The sequence below is a fragment of the Porites lutea genome, chromosome 1 (assembly GCF_958299795.1).
Source record: "Porites lutea chromosome 1, jaPorLute2.1, whole genome shotgun sequence".
NCBI classification, from domain to species: domain Eukaryota; kingdom Metazoa; phylum Cnidaria; class Anthozoa; order Scleractinia; family Poritidae; genus Porites; species Porites lutea.
This window is the reverse complement of record NC_133201.1, coordinates 30,184,489-30,194,329: the sequence shown is the minus strand read 5'-3', so window position 1 is coordinate 30,194,329 and position 9,841 is coordinate 30,184,489.

Sequence of the window (9,841 nt, the reverse complement as noted above, 5' to 3'; positions counted from 1 at the left end):
AAGGAAAGCAGACGGATGGTATATCAGAGTCTTGATCTTGTTCAAGACCTTCGCTTGGGGATCGAGGAATAGCATGAGCGACAAGTTATTGTAACTAGGATGCCCATTGGCCAAAATACAATGAAAGAGCATATCCCATGGGCGCTATGTTTTACGTTCCCGCTACGATATAAGCATAAATGACCGATCATTTTCAATTATTATGATTATGTCGATAATAAGCGTCTTTATGAGTACGTTTTTTGACGTTTCCACTACGACATGAGCGACATAAACGCCCTTATGACTATGCTTATGATTGTTATGTCGCTTTATATATATAAACAGGCCCTTGGTGTCGTCACGCAACGCTCCTCCTCCTCCTCCCTCCTCCCTTCTCCGCAACTCCCTCCTACCTGCCGATGGGTGGCTACGGCTGTAGCAGACTATATTGTCTGAGATCAGTATGTAAAAGTTTACCAACAATTTTGCTCAGTTTGACTTCTCATTGCCCACAAAATGGAGCCAATGCACAAAATGGATGCACAAATCCCCCCCCCCCCCCCCCCCCCCCGTCTACCAAGGCAAGTAACGAAGATAACAGTCGTAAACTAACACCGTGGGTATTGATTTCGGGGAATTTCCGTATCCCAGAAAGCTACGCAGTTTTTTACGCTTTCAGGGCGATCTTTCGATATTCCTCTCCTGTTCTCTTCTTTTTGCCTCGCATAACTGACTTCTGGCTTAAGGAGGTAAGCTCATATAGCAAATTTACTTCTTTTTAGCAGGAGGTTTACTTTTTTGGCGCTTGATACACGCCATATAATTCCTTTTTAGCGCTAATTAACGTGCCTGATAGATTCTAAATTGGTTTCACTTTCGACCTCTGCTACGTGCGATCAGCTCTTTTTGTTTTAATCTCTGGTTTCAGAGTACAAATTCATCCATTGATCTTCTCCCTCTAATTAATGATAAACAAACTTTAGTTACTCTAACCGCAGTGAAGTTCGTGAGCTTGGTCCTCTAGAAACTGGGGGCCGACACAGGCTAACAGCACTGCAGGATGGGAATATTATTTTGGAAACCTAAGAAGGGCATTTTCCCTTAGTTTTGTCCTATTGTTCTCTTAAAGAGTAGCTCGTTCATTTGAGATCTTTTTAAAAAAGCTGTTTCACCGCGCGCCTTTAAGGCAAACAAAAGAACAATATCTATCGCCGCGACGTTTAATGAATGACAGAAAGGGCTAGGATATGGGTTGGACGGAGATGTTTGACAATTATTAGATGAGATTTTTGTGGTATTCGGAATAATCAAGGTTAGGGTTAGATAAATAAGAAGTTATTTGAGCATAATTTATGCTGAGGAGCGTCACCCTTCAAAACAGTGGCATTATTCCACTAGTCAGTGGAAATTAAGGCCCGAACCCCCATACCCGCGGGATCTGGGGCTTAAGCGGGGGAATTTCAGTTGTTTTAGACTGTCCCCTTTGCCTCGGTATGTAGGGTTATCGACTACGTTTAGACGCACATATGAAATACTGCCTAGGTTACATTTTGAAAGGGCAAAAAGTGCTGAACGATAGGATGAAACTAGAAAATAACAAAGTGACGCCATCTTGAAAATTCAGCACTCAGGAGGGACTGGAACTAGTAGCTGCCTTGTCCACAAGACAAAAACAAACAAACCGGCTTATCAGCGACCTATTTCTTCTTCAATTACTACTTTTAGTTAAATTGTTGTGTTTTTTGGAGGGCGCGGAGTGATGGGGTGTGGTGAACGGGTGACCAATTGGCATTACTTTATTCAGTCTTCATTTGCTCTTCATTCACTTCATTTTGAGTTATCCCATATAAGTCTTAGCGTTTCTTTGGACTCTTTATTGTATCATCTATTTTTGCGTCAGTCTTCAATCACCGTCCATGTCCGAAGGTCCACTCATCTCCTGTTCATGATTTCTTGATGCACAGTTTCAAAGTCCGGAAGGCTTCGCCCGAAGGGTACCTCTTTCAAGCATCAGGTGTATCAAAGGGTAGCTAGGAAATCACAAGTTGAAGTATGTGAAAGGAGAGAGAAATATTTCATTAAGTATTTTAAAGAGCCTATTATTAAAATGCTTTGAAGAAACACGCCTTATGGCAATATCATTTACATGTTAAGGTTACTCGAAAATGACCGGAAGACCTCCTTTCTTACCGATTTATTCTCACGAAGCAGATATAAAGGGTACAACTTTTCAATGGAAGATACACGAAAGGGGTACCTTTTGTCAAAAATAGTATATTTAAGGGTAAGGGACTGGACCTCGGGGCGAAGCCTCCCCGAACAAAGCTTTATTGAGTAGCCTCCCACCCCCCCCCCCTCCCCCACTCCCCCTTCTTTCCTAGAGCTTTCCACAAGTTGCTCGCCAACTTTTTGGCAACTTGTAGTATTTCGAGCAACTTTTTTCGTTTCAAGCAACTTTTTGCATAATTTCTGAGCAATTTCTCTGACTAGTTTTCTTCCAATTCTGAGATATCTGAGTAGCCTTTAGTGCTTAAATTGGCCTTGCTTCCATATTGCACAGTGTTTTAGTAGACAATTTATGAATTTCCTATGAAAAAGGAGACAGATCCTCACCCCGTGGGAGTAGATGATGGGCGCAAGATGCAGCCGGGCTGCCAGGTCAGAGGTTTTGATGAACAAAATTCAAAATGGCGGACGACGATTCACACTTGACTGACACGAGTGTCTGATGTGAAGAAGGTCATTCAACAATTTTAATGGCTCATACTAGGATTTTTACAAGATTAAGAGCGGAGCTCTCGCGCGCAAAGCGCGCGCAGCAGTGCACCATGGGTAAAAAAATGTGGTAAACTACCCAACCGAGAAAATTTGGTAATCACGTGACCGTACACCAACCGACCGCCCGACCGTCCGTCCACACCACAGGCATACCAATGTAAAATAATTTAATCAACAGGTATGACAACCCAAATGCAACTCAAGGTTTTATTTGGAAAAAATCGCATGGCCGCCCGGACTTTTAGAAAGAAAAAATAACAACAAAGTCGTGTCTTTTTCGACGTTCTTTTTTATGTTTACACTCACGTGGATAACAGAGAAAGAGCTAGAGCGAGTGATTGAAAACAAAAGAGACGAATTTTGTAGGGACAAAAACATGAAAATTCAAAGCGGTGGTGAGACAATGAGAAATGCTAGCGGCCAGCAAGGAGCGGCCAGCAAGGTGAAAATGAGCGGCAGTGAAAAATAAAAGCGAACATGAACACAGGAGACGAAATTGGGTAAGCACATACGACAATTCCTCTATAAAAATAATGTGTAACCAGGAAGTTTGACGTTTTAGTCCTACAAAACAGCGTTGTAGTTGTGCAAAACAACGGCAAAGAAAGACAAAAAGCGTGCTACACGTGCAAATTTGTTTTTGTTTGCTAATTAGAAAAAAAAAGTGTGCTGCACGTGCAATTTGTTTTTTTGCTAATTAGATCTATTGATCTTGATTCCATCTTTATTGCAGTCCCCGTTTAGCATTACACGATTAAATTTTTTTCGTTTATAAGCATTATTAGCCAGAGCTTCGCTTTTAGCCTTGGCTAAATCTATATATTATTAATATTGATGTGTAGTCTTTACTCATACATTTTTTGTTTTAATTGTGGTTTACGGGCTCCTGATGGTGGACAGAGTTATCTAGCAACGCTAATTACGCTGAAAAATTGCACAAAATTACTTTTTTATACTCTGCCAGGAGCCATATATATATGAATCGGGGTAATAGACCGTAACTGGATACCTTTCCTAGGGATGGGGCTGACCTCATCGAAATATGTATCATAGCCATTAAATGTACTATTTTTGGCACATTTTGTGCCATCTCGTGTGACTCGCGCGCGCATTTTTTGCAACAGCGCCGTGGAGAGGATTAACAAACGAAATGGAGTTGGAAATTACCTCCGCAGCTGATGAATAAATTCCGTTTCTGTCATCATTGCCTCCTCTGAATTTAAGGCAGGACCTTGACAATGACTCTAAATGTGAGTACTGTGAACGTGATTCTGCTTGTGTTAAACACCAGAGTGAGAGTGTTTTTGACAAATCCAGTGACGAAGAGATGTAGGAGACGTCAATTCTTTCACAGCCACACCAGTAAACAAAAAGGAACCCAGTGGCTGTAAACTTCCAGGTGTACGACTTCTATCAATGATCAATATGACGGAAACTTGTACCAACTCGATGACACTCAGGCCCCTTTACAAATTTTTGAACTGCCAAAAACTTGCATGGATCCGCCTTTTCTTTACATGCGACCCGCGGAACCGTGAAGTTTTTGAGCTGCAAACAGTATTACAATCTATGGAGAATTTGCACGCTCACTCTGAACGGGTTGCACAGGTAAAAAATTCGTCCGGACCCGTGACGTTTAGCCTGTGTGGACCGTGCAGAGAGCATACTGAAAAACAAGTGAGCAGGAAAACAATGACGGGAACGGGTACAGAGTGAGAGCCGTAGGAACTCCTATAATGGTACTCCTTCCGGATCCTTCCGGTAAACCAGATTCTGTTAAACCCTTAGGCTCGATTACCAGCCGCTGTTCGGGAAAATGAGGATCAAAGACCGGACCCGGGAGACGGCGAAAATCGAGCCTAGTAAACCCTTTGAATGGTTTATTTTGATAGCTCTTGTCAACAGTCTATTACCTTATGGAAATGCAAAGTGATAGCGATGAGATCATCAGTTAGAAGGCTTACTTTCAAAAATTACTTCGTCCCCTGTCTTGGACGCTTTGCGGCCTAAATGCCCGCTCCGCACGTTGATTCAACTATTTATTTTAGGTAATAAAAATTATTGCAAATTTTACAGCCAGCAATATCCACTGCCCGTAGTTAGCCCGCACGCTTAGAAACTCGGTTGATGTATAGCAAGTCTAGCTAGCTCGCATGAGAGCGAAGTTAAGTGATTCATAAAGAGACAAAATAGATCTTTAATATTATCTACATTCACAGGACACCTCGAAATGAGGAGGGAATGAAGCAGTGACAGTTAATCACCAATTAACCTACGATCAGGCGTTCTTCTTTTTTTTCCTTTGAAAGAAAAACAAGCTAAATTCAACTAAAAGAAGTAATTGAAGAAGAAATAAGACTGGAGTAGGTCACTGATAAGCTGGTTTATTTTTTTTTTGTTTTTTATCTTACTGATAATTACAGGAGCCCATAGGCTCCTGGTAATAGTTCGTAATGGCCAACGTTCGATAAAGAAAATTCTTACATGAATCCGAGGCTTTCTGGTTACATTTCTGTATTAGGTTTAGTTTTCTATGTGCTCAAGTCTCTTTTGGGGATTACGAGACAACGGAGTCGTGAAAAATTTGCAATTTTTGTCCGTGTGTTAGATATCGAACGCAGCTACTAGTACCAGTCCCTCCTGAGTGCTGAATTTTCAAGATGGCGTCGCTTTGTTTTTTTCTAGTTTCATCCTATCGTTCAGCACTTTTTGCCCTTTCAAAATGTAACCTAGGCAGTATTTCGAGCTTTTTGATATGTCCTTCAGCTGCTGAGCATACTTTACAGCGAAATATGAAAGAAAATTCACGAAGAGGACTTAAAACAAACTCGAAGGGATCGGCCTGTGTGCAAGAAAAAGCTTTGAAACTATAACAAATGTGAGTTTTCTAATTTCTTCCTGTTTCAATGGCCCAAAATGATTATTAGCGGTTTGGTTACATGGATGATAGTAGACTGCAATTTGGCTGTCAGAGTTGTTCTGTCGTTTTAGTTGTGCCCTGTAGATCAATTCAAAAATGCCCGATTTTTTGCTCGTTTGCAGACACTGAGTTTAGGTCAGATAAAATAAGAAAATTTTAGTCTTGTCCGTGGCTACTTAACAAATCTTATGGTTTTAGAAAGTAGTTCTGTGATGTGTTGTATAGTATACAAAAAATAAACTTCGCTCGTTAAATTTTGAGGGTTCTGTGAGTTTCAGAAAATGGTGAAAATTTGCTTATAAAAATGGCGTCCGAGGGGGTCGAATAAAGTGATGCTCGTATCTCTAATACAAGAGCAGTGAAGAACCTATGTTTGGTATATTTGTCCATTACTCCACCAGACCTATCTATGATGTGAGTATGAACTTATTCTGTTGACCCCCTTCCGTTGACATTTTTAACATTTTGCCCAGTTTTCTCTGACAACCACTCTTAAGTGGGTCTCACGCGGGAATTCGCTTTTGATGCTATCTTGAAACAAAAGACAAAAGGTCTGCTGTGATTCATTAGCCTCCCACACAGAAATTTTTGGGGAGCTTGCATTTCATCCTTTCTCTCGAGGGAGACTGTAATAATTCAGGCAAAAGGACAAAATTAGGCTCTGGGGAGGGGGGTCTGTGTTGACTCATATGAACCATAATTATCCTAACCAAATAGGCCACTTCCAAGTTCCAAAAACACTCACTTTTATTAAATGAGGCCAAGTGCACAACCTTTCTTGTGCAAATGAGTTTTATTTGCATGGGAATGAAAAATCATTTCCATATCAAAGGCTGGGCACTCAACCTCGATTTGATACAGAGGCCTGGGGGAACCCGGGCCTAGTATAGTGCAGGCACTTCTGACATACCCCACCCTGACTAAAAGCCTTGCTATTGGTGATCAGTCAGTCAATATCAGTTGTTATTGACTACCAGCGGTTTATTTATTGATGTATATACCCCCAGATAGGTAAAGAGTAAAGGTGCACAAGAGCCAAAGACCCAAATGGTGGGAGCTTAATCCCGGTTTCCTTAGCATGAAGCATATCTAAGAGTATTGGTTTTCCCCCCTGGAGGGGATGCTAGTCTATTGGAGGGTATGCCCCAGCATTATGCTATTGGTAACCATTAATACACCTGGGTGAGCTGAAGACAAACAAAGTGGAGTAAAGTTCCTTGTTTAAGCTAGAAAAAAGTGCAACGGGCAAGGCTTGAACCCAAAGACCTCTAAATCTGGAATTAGAGGTGTCAACCGCTCGGCCACACACCCCTCTACATACCCCTGGATTATTGTTGATAAATCAACCTTTTATTTCTAGTTACTAGGAGTAATCGAGCTTAGGAGAGTGCGTTCGGTATGTTTGTTAGGCGTACAGGTAGCAGTTGAGGGGGAAGAGTGGATGGTTCTTGCGATAGATAAATATGATTATGGCATATTTTCGAAAAAAAGGATTGCGTACAGCGAAACCTCTATTTAAACTGTGTCTCATTATGAAAAGGTTTTGAAGGTTTGTGATATTGTATGGTTCGTCTCAAGTGCCTGTAATTTGAGGAGACACTGGCCAGAGTGCGTCGGGCGTGTAAATATATAGAACGTGCAATAGATGTTCTACAGGGCGCAGTTGTTCGAAGGCCTGATTAGCGCTTAACCCGGGTTTCTTTTTCTTTTGTTCATAAACATATCTTCGGATAATTTTATCTGTTATTTTTAAAAGCATCCTGCAATCATCACCTTGTTGACGAAATGAATTAAACTGAATTTACTTTTCAAGCCTTCACATAGTATTGCTAAAAAGCGAACAGTTGAAAACGTTTTAGATGTAATATCATTAATTTTATCTATTGGGCATTTCACATGTAGACAATTACTGAAATTTACTACAAAATGAAACCGTTTTCGGCATTTGGTTCACTTGTAATCGCTGGTGATTTTAATTTTCATGTTGATGATACAACTGATACTGCGGCGGCTAATTTCCTGAGCTTATTGGAGTCATTTGATTTACAACATGTTCGTAGTTGCACCCACAGAGCTGGACATACTTTGGTTCTGGTCATCACTCGTGATGCTGAATATATTTTAAATGCTATTTCAGTTGATGATTCCTCAGAGATATCGGATCATCACACTGTTTGTACTGATCTTCGTTTTGTTAAGCCTAATTGGGAAAGGAAGCGTATTTTTGGTCGGAAATTAAAAGCCATCAACTTGGAGCATTTTCGACAAGATGTTGCAATGTCTCCTCTTTTGTCTGAATCATCCAATGATTTACTTACGCTGCTTCACTTGTATAATTCGGAGTTATCTAGTGTTTTGGATAAGCATGCGCCATTAAAATCGCGCATGGTTACCATACGTCCCGCTGCTCCATGGTTTAGTCAGGAGATTAAACTGGAGAGAAGATTTCGTCGCCGACTGGAAAGGAGATGGCGTAGGACTAGATTGCCCGAAGATCGTCTGCGTTTTATTGAACAAAATCGTATTGTTAATGAGCTATTACTCTCTGTCCGCTCACAATATTACACCAAGCTTATTGATGATAATTGCCTTAATCAGAGGAAACTGTTTGGCATTGTCGGTAAGTTGTTACATCGGAGTCCTGCACCGCAGTATCCATCTTGCTCTTCCGTGGCGGATCTTGCAAATAGATTCATTGGCTTTTTTGGTGAGAAGATTATTACTATTCGACATGAACTGGAATCGAACCCTATGCAGGGAACTTATTAATTTAATAAAGTCACAGTAGCAACAACTAGACTCCATCGTTTGAGCTGTCCTTCATATTCGACCTTACTTCAGATTGTGCACCCTGTGGCATCAAAGTCTTGTGAACTTGACCCTGTCCCCTCTAGACTACTCCTTGGTTGTCTTGATCTCCTTTGCCCTGTGATCTGGAAAATTGTTAAGCTGTCTTTGGAGACCTCTGTCATGCCCACTGAACTTAAACAAGCTGTAGTTCGTCCTTTGTTGAAAAAGCCGAGTCTTGATTATCAAGAATTTAAGAACTTTCGGCCGATCTCTAACCTCACCTTCTTGTCCAAAGTCATTGAGAAAGTAGTGGCTTTGCAGCTTGTTGACTACATTGACAACAATGGTCTGTGTGAAGTCTTTCAGTCTGCCTACCGTGCTCACCATAGCACCGGAACGGCTCTTCTCAGAGTCTACAGTGACATTGCTATGTCCATTGACAATCAAAAATCTGTTGTTTTGGTTCTACTGGACCTGTCTGCTGCTTTTGATACAGTTGATCATTCTCTTCTCCTTGCTAGACTATCTACCCGTTTTGGCATTTGTGACCAGGCACTGGACTGGTTTCGTTCATATCTATCTGATCGCACTCATTATGTCAGAATCTAAGATGTCTCTTCTGATGTGCATGCCGTACCTTGTGGTGTACCTCAGGGTTCCGTGTTGGGCCCCTTGCTGTATTCTTTGTACACTTCCCCCCTAGGTGATATTGCAAGATCTCATGGTCTATCTTATCACTTTTATGCTGATGATACACAGCTATATTTATCTTTTGAAACGTCATCGCCTGAGGATTTGTCAACATGTACATCTGCTCTTGAAGATTGTGTTAAAGATATTGACCTTTGGGTGTTAAATGACAAGCTGAAGCTGAACAGTGGGAAGACTGAAATTATAGTTTTTTCATCCTCCTATCGCCGACGTCCTGCGTTAAAAAACCTGGTGATTGCCTCTGACACTGTTGACTGTTCAACTACTGCACCTTGCTATATCACTGATCTCATCAAGCCTTATACACCTGGTAGACTTCTTAGATCCTCCAATCAATTTTTACTTTCTACATTTAAATTTAATCTTAAAACGTATGGTGGCCGGTGTTTTACTATTGCTGCACCTTCTGTTTGGAATTCACTTCCATTCGAACTTAGATCTTGTAATTCTCTTTCTTCTTTTAAATCTAAGCTCAAGACTTGGCTTTTTAAAATTGGTTATGATGTTGTCGCATAGAATGATGATGTTTTTATAGGATGACAATGTAGTTTTGTAGTTTTGTAGGTTTAGGATTTTATTGTTATTTTTATTATGTAAAGCGCTATTGGACCATTGGAAATTTTTATAGAATGACAATGTAGTTTTGTAGGTTTAGGATTT